Source organism: Pseudophryne corroboree, chromosome 7, assembly GCF_028390025.1.
Source record: "Pseudophryne corroboree isolate aPseCor3 chromosome 7, aPseCor3.hap2, whole genome shotgun sequence".
Classification (NCBI taxonomy): domain Eukaryota; kingdom Metazoa; phylum Chordata; class Amphibia; order Anura; family Myobatrachidae; genus Pseudophryne; species Pseudophryne corroboree.
In genome coordinates this window covers 406676246-406688403 of record NC_086450.1, presented here as the reverse complement: position 1 = coordinate 406688403, position 12158 = coordinate 406676246, and the positions used below count along the sequence as shown (strand labels likewise).

At 48.3% G+C, this 12158-nt stretch overlaps 1 protein-coding gene across 5 annotated transcripts in view; it reads right to left on the bottom strand.

Annotated features, from left to right (window-relative positions):
• Positions 1-10293, bottom strand: part of IFT140 (intraflagellar transport 140) — a 364909-nt gene extending 354616 nt beyond the window's left edge. For 2 of the 5 annotated variants that reach the window (XM_063934664.1, XM_063934666.1), the window contains exons 1-2: positions 10029-10293; positions 9230-9288 (exon numbers count right to left, since the gene is read on the bottom strand). The gene's annotated coding sequence lies outside the window, so the exon portion shown is untranslated. The remainder of the gene's footprint in view (positions 1-9229; positions 9289-10028) is intronic. The other 3 variants (XM_063934665.1, XM_063934663.1, XM_063934667.1) reach the window with 2 other exon arrangements.
• Positions 10294-12158: the final 1865 nt, after the last annotated feature.

The window sequence follows — 12158 nt, the reverse complement described above, 5'->3', positions numbered from 1 at the left end:
TGCCTGCTGAGGAAGTCTGCTTCCCAGTCGTCCACTCCCGGAATGAACACTGCTGACAGTGCTATCACATGATTTTCCGCCTAGCGAAAAATCCTTGCAGTTTTGTCACTGCTGCTAAGCTTAGAGCATTATAAATTTGTTCTTAGCTCCAGTATATTTATGTGGAGAGAATTCTCCAGACTTGATCACACTCCTTGTGTGACTGCTCCCCAGCCTCTCAGGCTGGCCTCCGTGGTCACGAGCATCCAATCCTGAATGCCGAATCTGCGGCCCTCTAGAAGATGAGCACTCTGTAATCACCACAGGAGAGACACCCTTGTCCTTGGATATAGGGTTATCCGCTGATGCATCTGAAGATGCGATCCGGACCATTTGTCCAGCAGATCCCACTGAAGAGTTCTTGCGTGAAATCTGCCGAATGGAAGCGCTTCGTAATAAGCCACCACTTTTACCAGGACTCTTGTGCAATGATGCACTGACACTTTTCCTGGTTTTAGGAGGATCCCGATTAGCTCGGATAACTCCCTGGCTTTCTCCTCTGGGAGAAACACCTTTTCCTGGACTGTGTCCAGAATCATCCCTAGGACCAGCAGACGTGTCGTCGGAACAACTGCGGTTTTGGAATATTTAGAATCCACCCGTGCTGTCGTAGAACTACTTGAGATAGTGCTACTCCGACCTCCAACTGTTCTCTGGACCTTGTTCTTATCAGGAGGTCGTCAATTTTCTTTGAAGACGAATCCTCCTTTCGGTCATTACCTTGGTAAGGACCCGGGGTGCCTTGGACAATCCAACGGCATCGTCTTGAAACTGATAGTGACAGTTCTGTACCACGAACCTGAGGTACCCTTGGTGAGAAAAGGCAAATTTTGGGACATGGAGGTAAGCATCCCTGATGTCCCGGGACACCATATAGTCCCCTTGTTCTTTGCTATCACTGCTCTGAGTGACTCCATCTGGATTTGAACCCTTGTAAGTGTTCAATTTTTTCAGATTTAGAATAGGTCTCACCTAGCCTTCAGTACCACCATATAGTGTGGAGTAATACCCCTTTCCTTGTTGTCGGAGGGGTAAATTTATTATCACCTGCTGGGAATACAGCTTGTGAATTGTTTTCAATACTGCCTCCCTGTCGGAGGGAGACATTGGTACAGCAGACTACAGGAACCTGCGAGGGGGGAAACCTCTCGACATTCCAATCTGTACCCCTTGGATACTACTTGTAGGATCCAGGGGTCCTGTACGGTCCCAGCGTCATGCTGAGAACTTGGTAGAAGCGGTGGAGGGCTTCTGTTCCTGGGAATGGGCTGCCTGCTGCAGTCTTCTTCCCTTTCCTCTATCCCTGGGCAGATATGACTCTTATAGGGACAAAAGGACTGAGGCTGAAAAGACGGTGTCTTTTTCTGCAGAGATGTGACTTAGGGTAAAAAACTGTGGATTTTCCAGCAGTTGCCCTGGCCACCAGGTCCCATGGACCGACCCCAAATAACTCCTCCCCTTTATACGGCAATACATCTTTGTGCCGTTTGGAATCTGCATCACCTGACCACTGTCGTGTCCATAAACATCTTCTTGCAGATATGGACATCGCATTTACTCTTGATGCCAGAGTGCAAATATCCCTCTGCATATATAGAAATGCATCCTTTAAATGCTCTATAGTCAATAAAATACTGTCCCTGTCAAAGGTATCAATATTTTTAGTCAGGGAATCCGACCAAGCCACCTCAGCTCTGCACATCCAGGCTGAGGCGATCGCTGGTCGCAGTATAACACCAGCATGTGTGTGTATACTTTTTAGGATATTTTTCAGCCTCCTATCAGCTGGCTCCTTAAGTACGGCCCTATCCGTAGATGGTACCGCCACTTGTTCTGATAAGCGTGTGAGCGCCTTATCCACCCTGAGGGGTGTTTCCCACCGCGCCTTAACTTCTGGCGGGAAAGGGTATACCGCCAATAATTTTCTATCGGGGGAAACCCACGCATCATCACACACTTCATTTAATTTATCTGATTCAGGAAAAACTACAGGTAGTTTTTTCACCTCACACATAATACCCTTTTTTGTGGTACTTGGAGTATCAGAAATATGTAACACCTCCTTCATTGCCCTTAACGTGTGGCCCTAAAAGAAAATACGTTTGTTTCTTCACCGTCGACACTGAAATCAGTGTCCGTGTCTGGGTCTGTGTCGACCGACTGAGGTAAATGGGCATTTTACAGCCCCTGACGGTGTTTGAGACGCCTGGACAGATACTAATTTGTTCGCCGGCCCTCTCATGTCGTCAACCGGCTTGCAGCGTGTTGACATTGTCACGTAATTTCCATAAATAAGCCATCCATTCCGGTGTCGACTCCCTAGAGAGTGACATCACCATTACAGGCAATTTGCTCCGCCTCCTCACCAACATCGTCCTCATACATGTCGACACACACGTACCGACATATAGCACACACACACAGGGAATGCTCTGATAGAGGACAGGACCCCACTAGCCCCTTGGGGAGACAGAGGGAGAGTTTGCCAGCACACACCAAAGCGCTATATTTTACAGGGATAGCCTTATAATAAGTGCTCCCTTATAGCTGCTTTTATAAAATCACAATTTCGCCAAATTTTGCCCCCCCTCTCTTGATTTAACCCTGTTTCTGTAGTGCAGTGCAGGGGAGAGCCTGGGAGCCTTCCTGACCAGCGGAACTGTGTGAGGAAATGGCGCTGTGTGCTGAGGAGATAGGCCCCGCCCCCTTTTCGGCGGGCTCGTCTCCCGCTTAAAAATGGATTCTGGCAGGGGTTAAATATCTCCATATAGCCCCGGAGGCTATATGTGAGGTATTTTTTGCCAAAAAAAGGATTTTCATTGCCTCCCAGGGCGCCCCCCCCAGCGCCCTGCACCCTCAGTGACTGCCGTGTGAAGTGTGCTGAGAGCAATGGCGCACAGCTGCAGTGCTGTGCGCTACCTTAAGAAGACTGAGGAGTCTTCTGCCGCCGATTCTGGACCTTCTTCTCTTTTCAGCATCTGCAAGGGGGCCGGCGGCGAGGCTCCGGTGACCATCCAGGCTGTACCTGTGATCGTCCCTCTGGAGCCAATGTCCAGTAGCCAAAGAAGCCAATCCATCCTGCACGCAGGTGAGTTCACTTCTTCTCCCCTAAGTCCCTCGATGCAGTGATCCTGTTGCCAGCAGGACTCACTGTAAAATAAAAAACCTAAGCTAAACTTTTCTAAGCAGCTCTTTAGGAGAGCCACCTAGATTGCACCCTTCTCGGCCGGGCACAAAAACCTAACTGAGGCTTGGAGGAGGGTCATAGGGGGAGGAGCCAGTGCACACCACCTGATCCTAAAGCTTTACTTTTTGTGCCCCGTCTCCTGCGGAGCCGCTGTTCCCCATGGTCCTTTCAGGAACCCCAGCATCCACTAGGACGATAGAGAAAATCAGGTACAATACATATACAACACAGCCTGAAATACAGTACCAGCCTGCCCTATTGCATGTGAGGAGACACAAGAGAGAGGACACCAGCGCACCCTATGCTGCACACTCCCAGTGAGGCTATCAGCGTTTTACATACACATAACCAACAGTGAGACTGTCTTATGAAAATTCCCTCAGAGGAATGATATTTGTGCACAATATAGCAGCTCTCGTCCTCTACACCCGGTACCAGTGATCCAGCGTGTGACCGTTATGGAGGAGCTGTATGAGACTGCTGCTGCTGCTTATGCAGAGGAAGGCGCTAAAATGCCGCTGAGCCAGCTCTGATGTAGCTCCGTCCCCTGTAATGGCGCTGGAGCTACTGTGTAATATTTATACTGGCCATGTCTCCCTATGTGTTTGTAGCCTCACATAAATGCTTGGTACAAGAATATTTAGCCAGTCTCACACAGGGGCTACAGCGGGTCCCCCCCAGGGGGAATCCGTACGCCTCACCCGCGCTTCTGCTGCACAGTGAACCGGGGGACCCCCCCTAGCGGTGTCCCCGGTGTGTACTCAACACCGATGATCACCCTAAGGCAGCGTCAGGGGTGTGCGGCATGCTGCGGCTGCTACAGCAAAGGCCCCATGCCCCGCTGAACAAACAGCCCCTCAGGACGGTGTTCCAGCAGCAGGGAAGCGGCTCTGCACCTCAAGAGGCCGGTGACCGCCCCCACCTAACTCCCACGGCGCCGGTATGCTGTTGCCCAAACAGCATACCGGAAGAAATAAAAGTTTAAAAGAAATTGAAGAAAAAAATCTGGAGCTAGCAGAGTGTGCATCCTCTCCTGAGGGCACTTTTTTCTAAACTGAGCTGTAGGAGGGGGCATACAGGGGAGGAGCCAGCACACCCAGTTGAAGAAATTAAAAGTGCACTGGCTCCTTTGGACCCGTCTATGCCCCATAGTACTGATCTGTTCCCAATATCCCTTATGGATGCTAGAGAAACAACAGGTGACCTGAAGTTTTCAACTGGGACAGTCCTGAGAATGCAACATATGTGAGTCTTGTACGCTTTATTCTTTCATTTTGTTTCCAATCTACACAGAGGCACATAGATTGTACATTACTATACCATTACAGATTGGGACCTGAATTTATTGTCGTTTACTGGAGACATTATCTCTCTTTACTAAGTAATAATAAAGATAATTATAACATCACAGCAGCCTACCAAACACCTTGTCACAGTGTGAAAATACACTGGTTCTGCATTTCCCACTTGCTTTTAAAATGCAGAGCTGAATGAAGTCATGGATGTTAACATTTATTTATTACCAGTTATTTATATAGCACACACATATTCCGCAGTGCTTTACAGAGAATATTTGGCCATTCACATCAGTCCCTGCCCCAGTGGAGCTTACAATCTATATTCTCTACCACAGATACACGCACACATACATTCTAGGATTAATTTTGTTGGGATCCAGTTAACCTACCAGTATATTTTTAGATAGTGGGAGGAAACCGGAGTACATGGAGGAAACCCACGCAAGTACGGGGAGAATATACAAACTCCGCACAGTTCGGGCCATGGTGGGAATCGAACCCATGACTTCAGTGCTGTGAGGCAGTAATACTAACTACTGCACCATCCGTACTGCCCAAATTTAAAATGTGAATTAATTAAACCATTACAGATTACTGCAATATGAAAAATGATGTATCCATACAGATGTGTCCACATACACGTAAGTCGCGTTACACATAACGCGTGAGCATCTGTTACTTGGTAACCGCGAGCATCTTTTCATGCTACTTTTTCCAATAAAATGTGTCTTATTCGCAAAGCGATGAGAATAGTATGCACAAGCAGCTTATGCTGATTAAAATAATATGCGGAATGCCTATGGGGGTAATTCCAAGTTGATCGCAGCAGGATTTTTGATAGCAATTGGGCAAAACCATGTGCACTGCAGGGGAGGCAGATATAACATGTGTAGAGAGAGTAAGATTTGGGTGGGTTATTTTGTTTCTGTGCAGGGTAAATACTGGCTACTTTATTTTTACACTGCAATTTAGATTGCAGATTGAACACACCCCACCCAAATCTAACTCTCTCGGCACATGTTATATCTGCCTCCCTGCAGTGCACATGGTTTTGCCCAATTGCTAACAAACTTGAAGCTGCGATCAACTCAGAATTACCCCCAATATTCTGTGTGTGACCGCGGCTGTATCTGCATACGAAATGCTACGTTAGTGTTTTACTGCAAAACGTTGACTGGAAAACACAGTAACGTAGCCACAGTCACACACAATATATAGGCATGCTGCATATTATTTTAATCAGCATAAGCTGCTTGTGTGTCCTATTCACATATCTTTGTGAATAAAATGCATTTAATGAAAAAAGTCACGCTAAAATACGCTCAGCGCTACCGAGTCGAAGGGCTGTTTAACATGCAAAGAGGCTAGATGTATGTGGACATATCTGTATATCTACAGTACAAAGGGCCTAATTAAGACCTGATCACAGCAGCAAATGGGCAAAACCACGTGCACTGCAGGGGGGCAGATGTAACATGTGCAGAGAGAGTTAGATTTGGGTGGGTTATATTGTTTTTGTGCAGGGTAAATAATGGTGGCTTTACTTTTACACTACAATTTAGATTTCACTTTGAACACACCCCAACTAAATCTAACTCTCTCTGCACATGTTACATCTGCTCTCCCCCCTGCAGTGCACATGGTTATGCCCATTTGCTAACAAATTTGCTGCTGCAATCAGGTCTGAATTAGGCCCATATAGCTCTAGTGTTCCTGCTAGGTTGCAGTCAGGGCGGGGCACTGGTGCGCGCCACAAAGGTGTCAACACGTCTGAAAAGGGGGTGCGGCCCCGTCGCCATCACTCTTGGTGGTGTGCCCAACACTTACAGGCACGCTGGGCTGCCCCCAAGCTTTCCCCTCACTGTGAATAGGTGTCGTGCGCATGCACACGGCATCTATTCACCTGTCGGCGGTGTTACGCAACCGCAAGTAACCCTCCCCCCCCGCGGGACACTGTGGCCCACAGGTGGGAAGGCACTGGCAGGCTGTTTTAGCAGGGCGCTGCTAAAAGGGCAGAGGACACTTTGCCGTTTTCAAATCTGGCAGGGCGCAGCACCCTGTTAAAACAGCCTAGTATGAACACTAAGGGGGTTATCCAGAGATGAACGCAAATGGCTGCATACACAGCCAGATCTGCGCTCATTTCTGCACATGCTGAGGGCCGCCCAGCACAGGGCAAGGCCTCCCATCATGTGTGGGGCTGGCTCCCGATGCGTCCGCAATCTTATTGCGAACACATCGGATCTAGGGTTGACCCCTTGTCAGGCAGTAAGTGGGCATTTTTTTTTTCAGAGCGGCTGAATGATATCACGCAGCCTCCTGAAAAGGTCCCATTCCGCCCCTTTTTTTCGGTGCCACCCCGCAATACTGTAATCCCGCCTCCGCAATGCCACTGCCTGTCAATCACATTGCGGTCGCATCCATCAGGGGTGCGACCGCAATGTGTGAGTCCGCGCAGCCACTGCGCTGCATGCCGCAACAGCGGCTGGGTCTGAATGACCCCCTATATCTCTATACTGTATAAAAGCTCATGTGCTGAATATCCTGCAAAACACTTCAGTGTTCTCACCATACATTCCAGCCAGTTAGTATCTCCACAATAATACCCTTATTAACTCAAGACCCAGAACTTGACACCATGTACTGTGTATACTGGATGAATACGTTTTCGCAATTAGTAATGCCAGGAACTATAAACATACAGTACATCTGTGGTTTCCATTATACGTAATAAATGACAATTTTTAAGATACTACTTAGAGCTGTTGAAATTAGACTCTACAGAACCAACTAAATGTATAAACATAAATTAGAAAAACAAAAACAAAAAAAAACAAAGCGATGACAATTAGACATTAGAGACATTGGATCGAATACAGATGTGGAGTCAAGTTGGGTACGTGACGCGTCTTCGATCGCAGTGAATGGGAGAAGTTGTACAAATGCTGCAGGTGCCGTAATTTGTAATGAGATGCCCACCGCCGGCTTCTCAGATCCTCTGCATGTGTCTGTGGATGCAGCATCAGATAAACATCAGGAGCATCATGTAGGCCATCAGAGAAACCCTAAGATTGAATGTGTGCCACAACTAAGATGCCGGGGCCATTGAAACTGCATCTGAAGACACAATGGTTGGCTTCGGAACGCCCCCAAAACGGCGCTGACACGCCTCCTTCCCAGATGCCTGCAATCTGTCAATCAAACTGCGAATAGCGCTGCAATAGTATCACGGCATATGCGCACCGCTGTTCCGACGCACGCACAGACCACAAAACATTGGTTACTTATGGCCGCATCTAAACTACATCCACCTCTGAATCAGGCCCATTGACTCCCTGGAAAGAGGGCTCTGCCTGCAAGCTTACAGTCCTTAGGAAACTAAAGCCTGGAACAGACTATGCCGATCACTCGGCAGAATAGATACGCATTCTGATCCTCGGAGCGATTATTATTAGTGTGTACCATCATCAATAGATCAGGAGATTGGGCAACTTCAGTATTAAGCTGGGTACACACTAGGCGATTCGCTCCATGGGGGTCATTCCGAGTTAATCGCTCGCTAGCTACTTTTTGCAGCCGTGCAAACGCATAGTCGCCGCCCACTGGGTAGTGTATTTTAGCTTTGCAAGTGTGCGAACGCCTGTGCAGCCGAGCACTACAAAAATAGTTTGTGCAGTTTCTGAGTAGGTCTGAACTTACTCAGCCGCTGCGATCACTTCAGCCTGTCCGGTCACAGAACTGACGTCAAACACCCGCCCTGCAAACACGCCTGCGTTTTTCCAACCACTCCCTGAAAACGGTCAGTTGACACCCATAAACGCCCTCTTCCTGTCAATCTTCTTGTGATCGACTGTGCGAATGGATTCTTCGTTAAATCCATCGCCGAACGATCTGCTCTGTACCCGTACGAAGCGCCTGCGCATTGCAGTGCATACGCATGCGCAGTAGTGACCTGAACGCTGCGCTGCGAAAAATGGCAGCGTGCGATCAGGTCGGAATGACCCCCCATGAGCGATATCGTCTAGTGTTTTTCGCTACCCTTCCAGAAATGCAGTTTTGGATGATAAGTCCAAACTGACCTGCATGCCAAGGCGACGGAGGGGGCAGATAACGATCGCAGGAGTGTGCATCGTTGATTGCTTGTAGCATACACACTGGGCAATATTATAAACGATATCGCTAAGAATGGTGAAAATTAGCGAGATTGTTTAAAATTTTGCATAGTGTGTACGCACCTTTAAACTGCTCATAACATGCATCTCAATCCGACAGTTTGCAAAAGTGCTTTGAGACGTTTATCAGCTAACGCTCCTGCATACACACCTGATTATCGGGGAAATCAGCTGATATCGAGCAATTTGCCCAGGATCTGACTGGCCTACAGGGGAAATCCCCGATGGGACCCACTGCCCCATGGTCCACCTCTCTACTCTAGGAGTCATTTTCCAGACTGCGCACTCGAAATATACAGTACATTGCTACTCTATTAAAGAGCAAGTTAACTGGTGCAGCAGGACCACTGACAAAGAAACGGCACCAACGTTCACCTAACAGTATGCCAACTGTCTGTGGTGGCTGGCCAAACCCCATCTGGTGGCTGACCACAGCCCTTAAACATGGGCCCTCTACACTGCATTACCCCGATGGGCCTTTCATACCCCAATCCGACATTGAACTTGCCCAATGACTGTATATGTCTGTGTACCTAACTTTCGGATTCTGCAGAAGGTGACGTGCCACATATTGCAAATTGGTCCAGGCAGACTGTAATGGGAATAAGTTAGTAGGTTAAAGGTAGAAAGAGAAATACATGTAAGTTGTGCATAAACTGCGCAGAGGGGTGCTAAGATATAATTGTGGACAGTTTAGTTAAAAACAGCATTTCAAAGCAAGAGGAGTTGTACCCTCTCTACTCTCCGTCTTACATCTGCTCCTTTATCGTCACCTTGTATGGTTTTTTTTTCTGTTATTACTGTACCACACTCGCTGTCATTTGAATGGAGTAATCCAGGAGATCCCGGGGGTTGGGTTTTCCTGGCAACTAGCGTCTTTGTGCAGCACAGGGAGGGCCCACGTTGACGTAGTTCTACAGAAGTAGCATCATGAAGCCCACCTGACTGGGACGGTCAGTGGTATCTAGGATGCTAGGCTACTCTGCCTAAAGAGTGGGCATTGTGCCATATGCATAGGATGTGTTACACAGAATTATGTTATGGTGCTTTACATAATAAACTATATTAATTAAATTGCCAATAACAATAATGGTAATAATGATGATGTGCCTGCATATGACCAAGTATAAAGCTGTAATGCAGGAACCTGCACAAAACACATCAGTCTCTAGCATAGACCAACACAGTGCACCCCAGGGATACATTATATGGTACATGACTGTGGCTTACATACAGGGTATACTAATCCATTTACCCATACCCCTGCTACACGCACTAATAAATTGTGTCCTTATACCCCCTCTCCATCACTCTTAGCATTCATTATCTCACCCTCCGGTCTCCTTGCCGTTTATCTCGCTTCTCTCGTTAGGCTTGAAGCCCGGTACCAGGCCGCTTCGCTTTCCCGTTACCCGGACAACGGAGCAGCCAGTCACGTGACACTCAACCCGCAAATTGCAGCGCGGCATGAGATACGAGCGTCGCCGAATACAGGACGTTCGGCAGCCAGGGAGAGCGCGCGCATCTCCGGAGCATTCCGAACACTGCCGGACGTCACTCGGTAATTTCCGGAAAGAGACAGTCAGTCTGGGGTTCCATCATGTTACCGTGTTGCTGCATTCTGTGTAACTAGCATTCCAACTGCAGCATACCACATCACAGTTACCCATTTACAGACCCTCCAACATGACCCACCCCACTAGTTACAGAATGCTCTGTTTCTAGACTTCCCTCTTAATTTATGATTTCCATCACCTGTGTTGAACTAGTTAAATGATAAGAAAGCTGTTTCTTCACAGGTAATGGCAATAATAAATTAAGAGGGAAGTCCAGGAGCATTTCTCTAACGTCCTAGTGGATGCTGGGAACTCCGAAAGGACCATGGGGAATAGCGGGCTCCGAAGGAGGCTGGGCACTCTAGAAAGATTTAGGACTACCTGGTGTGCACTGGCTCCTCCCACTATGACCCTCCTTCAAGCCCCAGTTAGATTTTGTGCCCGGCCGAGGTTGGATGCACACTAGGGGCTCTCCTGAGCTCTTAGAAGAAAGATAGTCTTAGGTTTATTATTTTCAGTGAGACCTGCTGGCAACAGGCTCACTGCAGCGAGGGACTAAGGGGAGAAGAAGCGAACTCGCCTGCTTGCAGCCGGATTGGGCTTCTTAGGCTACTGGACACCATTAGCTCCAGAGGGATCGACCGCAGGCCCAGCCTTGATGTTCGGTCCCGGAGCCGCGCCGCCGTCCCCCTTACAGAGCCAGAAGCAAGAAGATGGTCCGGAAAATCGGCGGCATGAAGACATCAGTCTTCACCAAGGTAGCGCACAGCACTGCAGCTGTGCGCCATTGCTCCTCTCACACTTCACACTCCGGTCACTGAGGGTGCAGGGCGCTGGGGGGGGGGCGCCCTGAGGCAGCAATAAAAACACCTTGGCTGGCAAAAATACCTCAATATATAGCCCCAGGGGCTATATATGAGGTAAATACCCCTGCCAGATTCCATAAAAAAGCGGGAGAATAGGCCGCGGAAAAGGGGCGGAGCTATCTCCCTCAGCACACTGGGCGCCATTTTTCCCTCACAGTTCCGCTGGAAGGAAGCTCCCTGGCTCTCCCCTGCAGACTACTCTACAGAAAAGGGTAAAAAAGAGAGAGGGGGGGCATTTAATTTGGCGCAGTATATAGTTTATATTAAAAAGCAGCTATAAGGGACATAACTCAGTTAGTCCCTGCCTTATATAGCGCTCTGGTGTGTGCTGGCATACTCTCACTCTGTCCCCCCAAAGGGCTTTTGTGGGTCCTGTCCTCTATATAGAGCATTCCCTGTGTGTGTGGAGTGTGTCGGTACGGCTGTGTCGACATGTTTGATGAGGATAATGAGTTGGAGGCGGAGCTGATGCCTTTAGAAGGGATGTCACCCCCTGGGGGGCAGACACCTGAGTGGATGTGCTTATGGAAAGAAATGAGTGCACGTATAGACTCATTACATAAGAAATTTGACGACATGCCGACTGCGGGACAGCCGAGTTCTCAGCTCGTGCCTGTCCAGGTGTCTCAAAAGTCATCAGGGGCTCTGAAACGCCCCCTATCTCAGATGGCACAAGTAGATGTCGACACGGATACTGACACCAGTGTCGACGACGATGAGTCAAATTTAATGCCCATTAAGGCCATTCACTGCATGATTGAGGCAATGAAAGAGGTGTTAAATATCTCTGATTTACATCCAGGTACCACAAAAAAGGGTATTATGTTTGGGGAGAAAAAACTACCTGTAGTTTTTCCCCCGTCAGATGAATTAAATGAAGTGTGTGAAGAAGCGTGGGCTTCCCCTGATAAGAAATTGGTAATTCCTAAGAAGGTACTAATGGCGTTCCCTTTCCCGCCAGAGGATAGGTTACGTTGGGAAACACCTCCTAGGGTGGATAAAGCGCTCACACGTTTGTCTAAAAAGGTGGCACTACCGTC